The 12,158-nt window shown below is 38.5% G+C and overlaps 2 long non-coding RNA genes across 2 annotated transcripts; one reads left to right on the top strand and one right to left on the bottom strand.

Annotated features, from left to right (window-relative positions):
* Window positions 1-2,816: 2,816 nt before the first annotated feature.
* On the bottom strand, window positions 2,817-5,840 carry LOC113119790 (uncharacterized). Its single transcript, XR_003294517.1, has 3 exons — window positions 5,573-5,840; window positions 5,031-5,093; window positions 2,817-2,936 (listed from the first exon to the last, which is right to left on the bottom strand). It is a non-coding gene; the product is annotated as an uncharacterized LOC113119790 (long non-coding RNA).
* Window positions 5,841-6,081: 241 nt separating this feature from the next.
* Window positions 6,082-9,609, top strand: LOC113119787 (uncharacterized). The gene is made up of 7 exons (XR_003294512.1): window positions 6,082-6,292; window positions 6,373-6,423; window positions 6,742-6,836; window positions 7,555-7,619; window positions 7,706-7,765; window positions 7,840-7,979; window positions 8,099-9,609. It is a non-coding gene; the product is annotated as an uncharacterized LOC113119787 (long non-coding RNA).
* The last annotated feature ends 2,549 nt before the right edge of the window (window positions 9,610-12,158 follow it).

Raw genomic sequence — 12,158 nt, 5'->3', positions numbered from 1 at the left:
TACAGGGGTCAGGGACGGACTGGCCCTCGGGAGCACCGGGACATTTCCCCGTGATCTGACGGTCATTCCCGCTGTGCTGTCGATCAGGCTGACGTGCAATAGTCTGATATGCGACTGAGAACTAATTGACAGTTTTATGAATCTACGAATCAGGCGATTGCGGAATGAAAATGGCACCACCACATGACCAAACATCAGAGAAGCACTGCCTATTTGGCAATATCCAGAGGCAGGCTTTATCTTAGAAAATCGTGCAAAAAATGGAGCCGTAAACGCAAAGGAGGAGCGGAGACGGAACGAATAAAAAGGAGAAAAGCCCTGGCCACAGAGCAGCAAATTACTGCAAAATCCCAGCCATGTTCGCGAGGGAATTACATTTATATTTACTAGGGATGGGACGGTTCACTGAAAAATCCGAACCACTCGGTTCACCACTCTTAGAAAAAATGATTCACGCACGAACTCCCGAACTGATTCAAATGATTCGCGAACCCGCTCCGAACTTCCGAACCGATTCAAATGATTTGCGATAGCCAAAATGACTCAAATGATTCGCGAACCCGCTTTGAACCATAGACAGTAAAGCTTTGAACTCCCGAACTGACTCAAATGAATCGCAAACCTGCTATGAACTCCCGAACTAATGATGACATTGTTTGAAATTATGACAACTTTAACATGTTCACTCTGGATAATAGTTTAGCGCTAGCTTCTAGGTAGCTGTGCATTATTAAGTTTGCATTTTTGTAATTTTGGGCTCGTGTGTGTATCTGCCATCCTCTTTAAAAATGAAAATCATGAAAATTAAGCTTTGGCATTTTAATCACTGTTTGAGTTGGTTCAGACAATATGCGCCTGTTTGAATGTCAAAAAGTGCGGGTTTATCTGCTAATGTTAGCTACCGTCTACCATCCTGCAAATATACCGGTGATTTAACGTCACCGCTAATTTTACACAGTTTAACAACAAAACAAAACGCTAAGTGAACATTACTAGCTAAGTTACCCTCTTCATGTTGGTTTTGAGCGCTATGCAGCCCAGCTAACCAGGAAAATGGTTTTAAAACAGTATTGTTTATACAGCGTTTCGGAGGAATACAGCGTCTCCTGCAGCGGGGAGTCATGGGCAGAGGAGCGCAGCGTTCACTACATCGCTTCTTGTGTCGTCTGGGGTCTGATTAACAGTAAATTCATCAAATTCAGTGTCCACAATGCTATTTCCCAACAAACTGTAGCTGTCATATTTTACGGGTTCCACGGGTTCGCTGTTTGTCACTTTGTCTATAGGCAAATATATTATGTATATTATAATATATTATATACAATATAATAAGATTGAGTGACAAGTAGTGCTCGCCATGTTGGTAATTTGGTTGGCATGACCTCGCGAGTGAAGACGTCTTGTCACTGTTCAGTTGCTGAGAGGGAACGGATGACAGTTCGTTTGAGTTCTGGGAAAACTCCTTTTATCGAGAGTTTTTAAGCCAAATGTTTTGCGCCGTAGTAAAGCAGCACAGCAGACACAAATGAGCGTCTAGCGCTGTCATTGGCTGCTGCAGCAACTGGCACTAACCTATGGCGAGGCGCCTCAGACGCTTGAACCAATCAGGGCACTTCCCGCCTGCTGAAATGGGCGTGGCTTATGGCTATAATCGACCCATGCCTAGCCTATGAAATAAAACGTTAATCAAAAAAATAATTACACAATTGTCCACATCATTAAAAGTGTAGGTTATTGTAGGACATCTGAAAGGTTTGAATTAAAGGTCAAAATAATACTAGTTTCTCACAGTAGGGATTCAGCTAAATAAAACGGCAGCAGGAAGAGCTGCCCTGCCAAATTAGGAAGGACCTGCTATTTCGTGGCAGCCATAGACCGTATAAAAGACAGCTAATCAGTATTGTATAACTGGAAGTCATGTGACAGGAAGCAGATGTTCAACGGTGGCACCGGCGATACCTAGTAAACCATACTAGAAACAGAGTTAATCATGTTAAACCATGCTAGAACATTTACAAACTTTCTGACTAGGCTTTTTTCAAGCCAATTTGTCTACAAACTTCACTATATAGTCAGGATTTCAGAACAACAAATACCAAGTTTGTTTCAAAAGTTACAGCTGCTTTATTAAACTAAGACAAGAATGTATTTAAGTACTGCAAATGTAAAACTAACTTAAATGATAGCAAAATATGATTTTAAATAAAGATCACTGATGAGATGATGTTCTTTTTTTTCTTTTAGACAGGACTTTTATTATTTAAATTAAAAGTATGTTTATGTATATTTAATAAATATGATTACGTCACACTAGGCATTTCTTTCTGTATGTATATTTATATACATTTCATTATTTAACATGTGCACTCATTCATAAATTATATTTATACACATACAAATTCATAATTTCAAGTGTAGCTTAATGGTTTTTTTGTATTATGTCTATGATCTTCATTACTTGATTTATATTTGATAAACCTTTTTTAATCATATAATATAAAATAATTACTAATAGAAGTTTCTCTCTTCTTGTCTAGTGTGTAGCAAAGAAACAGACAACACCAGCATTCAGCAATGTGTTTATTTAAATACAACATTAGAAACAATTATACTTTTACACACCTGATAGCAACCCGTCTCTCTTGACATTTCTCCTTTAGAACAAAACTGAATAGAACGACTGAGTCTGTCTCCTTCTCAAGCTTAAGGTGAAGGACACGTGTAGACGTTCAGAAAAGACAGACATGACTGATGAGGACATGACAGGAACAGGGGCAGAAGACCCACCCTCTTCAGCTGATCCAAAATGATAATGGTGTGTCTCCATTCTACACCTACCCCTTCAACTCTGACAGAGTCAACACATCTGTTGTAAGTTCTGCATCTGACGAGCTGAAGTCAGTCGAGGTTTCAGCGCTGAGACAGAAATGTGTAGCCTTGAAAAGAAAACACAAATCAGATCAATCAGTCTAAACAATCAGTTCAAGTTAAAACTCTACAAATATAGCAGACTACTGACTTCTGACTATGACTTATATTACTCTGGATGACCATTTGCTTTAAGGATCTCAAAAGTTGGTATTTTTCCATACACTACACCCATAATTTCATGTTTTCAAAATATGAGATGACATATTATCCTTCAATATGCCAGGGGAAATTATATTTTAAGATGAATTAAATTTTGGGATTGCAATAACCATAATGGTTACTTAACAGACATCGTTTTGGGGATTCTGATGAGAGTGAAGAAGAGCCAGAAGATTGTGACTCTGCATCTCTGAGGATGCCACGATCTTCCAACAAGAAGGAATAATCTCTTAACACCGAAATAACAAATCATAATATTAATATGAGAGATCTGGTTAACATTCTCAGTGCTAAAGATATTCCCGTATCCTTGTATCCATTCCTTCAGCTCCATCATCATCTTACAGAGGAACTATTCCTCAACCTGGAGAAAACTGTCTGGATAAAAACTGTTCTCCCAAATAATATTGACTACAGTGAGCCATCTATATTAACACAGCAATGGTCTCTGTTTCAGATCAATAGACTGCATCTGCATTACCATCTCAGATTTTCAGCTTCAATCCATTCATGGGGTTCAAGTGGGACGTAGATGATGTGTAAATGAATAAATGATTTACAACACTTTCTGCATCCTCTAATCTAAAGTGTCAAAAAAATTACATAATTAAAATAAATTCACATTAGTTGTTGTAGTATCTAAATTGGATGAAACACTTGATATGTGACTCTTGTGGAAACATTAGCATCACTGACCCTATGCTTCTGGAGACGCTCTACATCTGTGATGAACTATTAATTAAGAGATGAAATATGATCCAGCGATAGAAGGAACCGTGAAAGTAACAGAGGCTCATACAATGCATTTTAATAACTGAAAGAAACATATATTTGATGAACAAATTAAGCCAACTAACATGATTTATATTCTTTTGGTTTATCTACTAATACATTTAAACATTACAAATGCAGTGAAAATTCAGGGATTGGTTACATTTACGGTATCGGTATCGTTTAGAACCAAAAATGAAAGGATCAGACTTGTTCTGCAAAATGTGGTATCATAAATATATGATTTCAATATCAAAATAATTTGACACAGGTAACGCTGCAGCCCGTCTGAGATTAAGAGCTTTTTCACATGGCTATGAGCATGATATTAAGTATATAATACAACTTTCATTCTTGGGGTGGATCATCTATAAATCTGTTTCAGTATCTTGTGAACGGTTAGGAGGATTGTGAGGAGGCGGTGGAGTGATGCTCAGGTGTGGGAATCATCTGGGAATCATCATCTTATCAGAGTATAGGACCTTAACAAACGTAAAATATTACAAAACCAGATTGATTTATCCACATACAATATGTGCTCTGATCAAGGGACCATAGTGTTTGAACATTTTGGATCTTTTTAATGAGCGATAGTGAACGGCTCGGCACACCTTACCCTGATCATGAATTCATAGTTTACCCACCTCTTATTTTAACCTCCACAACCCTGTTTATAACTTTGTAAGTCACATTTCTCAAATATTGTATTGTGTAAGCATACTTGGCTCTGGACGCTACATATCATAATCATAAACCTGTCTGTGTGTTTGATTGCAGCTGCTGTGACCCGGTCAGTCACAGATGCAGAGGTCACCAAGCACACACTCAGGTGTTCAACCTGGCAGCAGCAAAAAACATATTCAGATGCCAAATTTTCTAATCGAATACCAACCCACCAAACGAATATTTGGGTCCGTTCCATATTTATTTATTTTTAAATGTAACGAAAGAAAAAAGCAACACAGGTATAGCATTTCTAACTGTAGGCACTATGAATACGTACTTATCAGTCCATAACTACAGTTCTCTGAATCAACTTTTCGCTTAAGGCTCTTTGAGAGTGCCATTTTTCTTTCAAATATATCTAGAAGGCCTTTCTTCTAGTTGTAGTGATAGTATAGTTGTATATATAGAAACTAAGCACTAGGTGTCAGTATTATTATCCTTACCTGTGATATAGACAGACAGAGAGTTAGACCATCACATGAGTTGTTGCTGTTCCTGCTCGCAACCTGAAAGTGAATTAGAAGAGAAGTTTAATTACAAACAGTTTCTTCATTGAAATAAGAAACATTACACGTGTTCTCCACAAACTACGACCTGCCTGTGACAGTGATGGACAGCTTGACAGACTCACAAATATGAAGCCTAAAATATCGCTATCGCCCCCTGGTGGCTTGCTCCAGTACAGGTAATATGTAAAAAAATAACATAAACTTGGAATTAGAATTAGTATATCAAATAATAACATATAAGGATACAATTCGAATTTTATTTTATATTACGAGTATTTGGCCCTTACAGTGTCTGCAGAGAAAAATTTGCCCTTTGACAAATATAGTTGATGACCCCTGTCCTTCTGCAAGGACAGAAGAGATTTTGAAAATGAGATAAACGGGTCCAAAACGGACTCGGGCCAGATGAGACCGTATTTTTATGAGTCCGTTGCGAGTCCGTGGCGGATGTATGTTTCAATTTGAAATGGACCCACCGTGGCGGTAAGGTTTTAATCGTTGATGCAGCGCGGAGCAACGCCTTCGTTTCGGATCCGTCATTGCTCAAGTGGACGCCGGTACGGGTCCGTTCCGGAAGACGCTATCCCTCTGCGGACGATCCGCCGGCGGAGTCCTTGCTTTTCTGTGTGTGGGTCAGAATAATCATTTTAGGCTCAAATGATTCGCGATCCCCAAACTTACTCAAATGATTCGTGATCCCGTATCGAACCATAGACAGTATAGAACTCTCGAAATGATTCAAATTATCCGCGAAGCCGCTCCGAACTCCCGAATTGATTCAAATGATTCGCGATCCCCAAACTGACTCAAATGATTCGCGAACCCGCTTTGAACTCCCGAACTGATTCAAATGATTTGCAATCCCGCTCCGAACTCTCGAAATGATTCAAATTATCCGCGAAGCCGCTCCGAACTCCCGAATTGATTCAAATGATTCGCGATCCCCAAACTTACTCAAATGATTCGCGAACCCGCTCCAAACTCTCGAACTGACTCAAATGATTCGCGATCCCGGAACTGACTCAAATGATTCCCCAGATAGCAAGCAGACGTTGATTCAACGTCGATTTTTGGTTGTAAAGGTCAGTATCGGTCGTCGATCAAATTTCGATGTTGAATCAACGTTCACTATTTGGTCGATTGACAACACTGGCTAGCTGCAGCTCTGTTTCTCGCTGCTGTTTTCACTGCTTTCGGTAAGTTTAGTAAATTAAAATTGCACAAATATCATATGCCACTGTTCCTGACATCTATCTTGCTTGAATTTACTTCTTAGAAATGGTTTAGTGTTTTTGAACAAGTCCGTGAGCATCCGTTATCAGAGGAGGTAACGTATGCTAACTCCATAGACTGAGCTTTTCATGAAGAGTTTGGGATTTTAGTAACACATTTGTGTGTAGATAAGAGGCATTGACAGTTCTGTAAAAGATTTGCTGGTCGTTTTTCAATGGATGTTTTATTTAACCTAAATCTACACTAACGTTACCGTTAATCAGTGACGTCATTACATCAGCGTCACAGTTCAAACGCATTTCGATCTCGTCTAATGGTAAACAAATATTGATAAAAACTGTACAGGATATTTATTAAACACATATTCTTTCTCTTTTCTACATTTCTAGTAGATTGCTTGTTATATTTCTAGATTCTTCTAGTGCTTGATGATCTTCTGCATCCCATGATGAGCAAACCTCCTGTCCAACAACATCTCCAAGGCACACTGATCCATATGACTAGCAGGTTAACCCCAAACATACACTAATGCCATCCTTACCAATTTCTTAAATAATATCACAATTTAAAATAGCAGTTTTCTGTGAAGTGTAATGTATTTCTGTGATGCTCCGCTGTATTTTCAGCATCATTCCTCCAGTCTTCAGTGTCACATGATCTTCAGAAATCAGAATAATATGATGATTTACTGCTCAAGAAACATTTCTGATTATTACCAGTGTTGAACACAGTTGTGCTGCTCAATATATGAATGTGTGTGTATATATATATATATATAGAGAGAGAGAGAGAGAGAGAGAGAATTCTTTGGTAAAGATAAATATCTTCTTGATTAATATAATGTGTCCTTGCTGAATAAAAATAAGAATTTATTTTAAAAAATGTAGTGTGTATTACCATTTAGAAGTCTGGGGTCTATATAATAATCAAGCTTTAAAATAAATAAATAAACTATATTCTGTTATAAACGGTTTACACAAAAATATAAAACAGCGCTGTGTTTTTAACAATCATATTTATCAGAAGTGTTTCTTTGGCAAATAGCAGCATATTATAATGATTTCTGGAGGATCATATGATGCTAAAGACTGAAGTAATGCTGAAAGATCAGCTTTGATCGTAGCAATCAACTGACCCTTCCCAAAACAAGCGTCACTCCTTAAATACTGTAGCTGTGTCTGACACACCATGCTGCTCTCACAGTACACCCCTCGTTCTCACACAGCGAATAATACACCGTGGACCAAAGAGGAAAAACTGACCACACACAGACAGAAGAAGACAGAGAAGGTCACTTCTGCTATGAAACAAGTTTTCTGCTTTTTTTTTTTAAGAAATTCAATCAATAGTGTTTTGTGCTGTTTAATGTGTTCCAGATCGCTGTAGTGCCTCAGTTCAAGCAGCACACATGAACCGATCGAAGACTAAACAAAACTGTGAGTTTAGTTGAACTTTATTCTACTATTTAACAATACACTCACATTATTTGTTAATCAGTCTTCTCCCACAGATCCATCAAGTCCTCATCTTGTGTGTCTGATTTGAAGAGCTGGACGGTTCCGGGTTCCCTCTCATCATGGTTGATCGCTGTCAGTGTATGTAGTGTATGTATTACGTCCCTGTGTCAGCGGGAGATGGTCCGACAGTCAGGTAAACGCAGCGCTTACTGAAGTCACACAACATTTCTACAGAGTTAGGAGCTCAGTGCACACATAAGGCGCTCCGGATTATCATGCTAATCTTTCTCCTTCTGTTTTCTGTTTCTCCAGCCTCACGTGTGGAGACTTCAGAAGATGCCAGACCTCACAAAGATTTCAGATGATGGAAACTATAGATGAACATGCAAAGCTGCTAAATAATCCTTATATTGTAATCATTGCCCTAAAAGGTAAGTTTGCAGGGTGTTTTAAGGTGTGCTCCTACACTTTCTGCTTGTACTCCTATGTATTTATGATACACATGTAAATGACTGTAAATGAACATGAAAAGCTGTTGCATGCCTTTCTCACAAGCGCTCGCCTGTTAGCAGTGCTAATTTTATTTAACAATGTTATTACTGAGATCATTAAACAGTGATTGTGACGAGTGGGGCGGGCCGAGAGCTTTGGGAACGGAGGGAGGCGGTGGAGTGATTGGGGATGAGCGACACCTGCTCCCCTCACCGGTCTCGAGTCTCACGGAGGAGATGGAGGATATAAACCTGGACCAGAGAGAACCAGACCTGGGTTTAGCTGTGTTTGTGCGTGACAGTCGTCTGCGAGGGGCTGGCGCGATGTTTTGACTTTGATTGTCCGCCGGTTCCTGCCTCCTCCTTTCTGATGCCGTTACAGTATTATTGTGACTTTATTAAACGATCCTCTCTGAAAATACAGTTTCACAGTGTTATCAGTGTACTTTCAGGGAGGAACTCTCAGTAAATCTGCTTCACAGCACATCAGTGAAAGCAGTTAACAGTTACAGACGTGTGTTGGATCAGGGTCAGATCTGAATTCTGCAGGTAGATAGATCTCCAGCCCTGTTATATTGGTAATGTATGATGCATTTTGTTTTTATTGAAGGTTTCCTGTGATGAGCGTTGAAGAGATCAGCACATCAGATGTTGGCCTGGACAGCTGTACAGTACACCACACTGACTTCTCTGCTTGGATAGCTGACTGCTGCTGCTATTATGTTCTGTGAAGGTATTATTATAGCAAACCTGAGCACCTGTGACAGTGGAAATGTTGTCATGAATAGTCACACATTCATATTTGTAAATATAAAGTCACAGATAGATTTTTTTAGTACTAACAATGTTTCTTTTTAACTAATTCTCTCCAGCAAACACAACACAACAGTTACACCATTTCATATTCTGAGGTGCACAAACCCTATTCTAAAAATAAGAGAACAACAGTACACTAGTGCTCAGTTTAGCCCCTTTCACACTGAGATTCTAGATAATACACGGGTAATGAGATTTTAGTTCATTCACTCTGCAGTGATTCTCCAGAATCTGTGTGTGCGTTCACACACAACCCATAAAGATCCCGTAAAGACACATGACATTACGATGTGACGTGTTTAGTTTGACTGAAGCTGGTGAACGATGTCCGCTTCAGAACAGATGAGGAACTAACTGATCTCTGCTTCATTACAGTTCACACATATGTTCTCGTCACAAACATTGATCTGCCTTTTTTTTTTTGGGACCACCGTGCTTTGTGAAAGGGGCTTTAGTCTAGCACACTACACATTAGTTATTTATTTACTGTTATTATTATTTAATTTTTTATTTAAGCAAATTGAATGGAAATTAATTGAATAGAAAAGGTAAGTGCTTTGGGAAATGGCTGAAGACTCAGCTGCTCAAATTAATAAAGGCAGGTCATTCTTGATCTTATATACAAATATTACTATTCTCATAAAGTCTGTTAATATGTCCAGTTCTAATAAACACACTTCAGGAAAAAGTTAAATGAAATGCAGCCCTGCATAAATCTGGTATAACTGAGCCTGTGAATTTATTAATTTGTAGAATAGGATTCACCTGTAGAGAAGGTTTTGTTGTGTTTGTGAGAGAGAAAGAAACAAATACAAGCTAGCAACCCCAAAAACATTTTCTTGATGATTGAAATATTCTCTACAAATACAAATTCCTCTGTCACAAGTGCTCAATTTTGTTATAATAATGTACAAAGTGTCTCGATTGTACAGTAGATGTACTGTATGCAAATACAACAAAGGGACATTAACAACTGAATGTTCAGGGGATGCAAACCTGTCACTTACCCCTTTAAGTAAAAATGGACATTTTGAATCCAACAATCATTTGCATGTTTTGTGTAGATCCAAAGAGTTTTTAAAAGTGAATTAGTTCAATAGCACATGCTAAATAACACCAGCCATTTTTTGTTTACATTTTATACTGTATATGTAATAAAAAAGAAAAGAAATAAATGTTTTACATCAAATGTTGCCCTTTTATATGAAAATATACAAAAGATAATATTTTTAAGGCACTTGATAAAAAACATTACCGCCAAACCTCAAGTAAATTTAATCATGGAGTCATAGGACATATATAAAAAACTAAAAATTAACTTTATTGTCTAATTGTGGCCTACATGATCAAACCTGAACTAATCTTTTTTTTATTTTAATTTTTTTAGAAAAGCAATGATAGTGAACCGTGACTGCGGCTGTCAGTTTTTTAAGGTTCTGCCTTGCATCTTCTTTTGTGACCCACTGAAAATAAGTCAAACACATTTGGTCATATTTTTATTTATTTAGTAAATATAGCTTTTAATTTGGTACTTGACACAATTTATATTAGCCTATAATATACTTTATACCTATTTGTGTGTGTATTTGTGTGTAAAAGCATTTTATTAACTTAGAAGGTTTGTGCACATGTATTTGTAACTGTGTATAAACTATTGTATAAATAATAAAGAAATTGTGACTGAATGTGATGTTTAATAAAGTTTTACTTATACAGGCTAATTTATTTAGTAGTAAGTATGTGAGATTTTTAAAACAAGCAGAAAATATTACTAGTAAAGTAGTTTCACCCAAATGAAATCAACGTCGTTTCAACGTTAGGTAAGCAAACCAATTAGATCGATTTTATGTTGAAAACGTATTGATTCTCTGACGTCGTTTCAACTAACTGAAAATTAACGTCGATTCAACGTTAGGTAAGGCAACCAATTGCGATTTTCTGTTAGTTTTGAATGGCGTGCCTGAGGTTGGATCAACATTAACCTGATGAGCAAAACGATGTTGGATCGAAGTCGGAGATTCTATGTCAGTTTGCTATCTGGGTCGTGAACCCACTCTGAACTCCCGAACTGACTCAAATGATTTGCGATCCCCAAAATGACTCAAATGATTCGCGAACCCGCTTTGAACTCCCGAAATGACTCAAATGATTCGCGAACCCACTACGAACTCCCGAACTGACTCAAATGATTCGCGATCCCCAAAATGACTCAAATGATTCGCGAACCCGCTTTGAACTCCCGAAATGACTCAAATGATTCGCGAACCCACTACGAACTCCCAAACTGACTCAAATGATTCGCGATCCCCAAAATGACTCAAATGATTCGCGAACCCGCTTTGAACTCCCGAACTGACTCAAATGATTCGCGAATCCGCTTTGAACTCCCGAAATGACTCAAATGATTCGCGAACCCACTACGAACTCCCGAACTGACTCAAATGATTCGATAACCCACTACGAACTCCCGAACTGACTCAAATGATTCGCGATCCCCAAAATGACTGAAATGATTCGCGATCCCGCTCTGAACTCCCGAACTGATTCAAATGATTCGCGAACCCGCTTTAAACTCACGAACTGACTCAAATGATTCGCGAACCCGCTCGAACTCCCAAACTGACTCAAATGATTCGCGATCCTGCTCCGAGCTCCCAAAATGACTCAAATGATTTGCAAATCCGCTTTGAACTCCCGAACTGACTCAAATGATTCACAATCCGAAGTTCCCATCCAAATCAAATGACACCGCCAGAGCTTTAAGGTACGAAAAGTATGTTGTTAGCAGATAAAATATCAATATTTCCATTCTGAACTGTTTTTTACATGTCGAAACATCCACAAACATAACCAGGTGAGCAGATCACTCTCTCACTATTTGATTGCTCTAGTCTTTATCCACTCATCATCATCATCATCATCCACCAATCAGAACACACGAGAACTCTTTGACCACATCTGCTGTGCTTCAAAAGCTCTTGCAGCAGCTCCACACTGGTTTTCTCTGAGGTCGGATCCAGTGCCGCATTAAGAGCTCACTGGGCCCCGGGGCTATGAGTTACTGC

The sequence above is a fragment of the Carassius auratus genome, chromosome 19, assembly GCF_003368295.1.
Source record: "Carassius auratus strain Wakin chromosome 19, ASM336829v1, whole genome shotgun sequence".
NCBI classification, from domain to species: Eukaryota; Metazoa; Chordata; class Actinopteri; order Cypriniformes; family Cyprinidae; genus Carassius; species Carassius auratus.
This window is presented reverse-complemented; position numbering and strand designations above follow the sequence as displayed.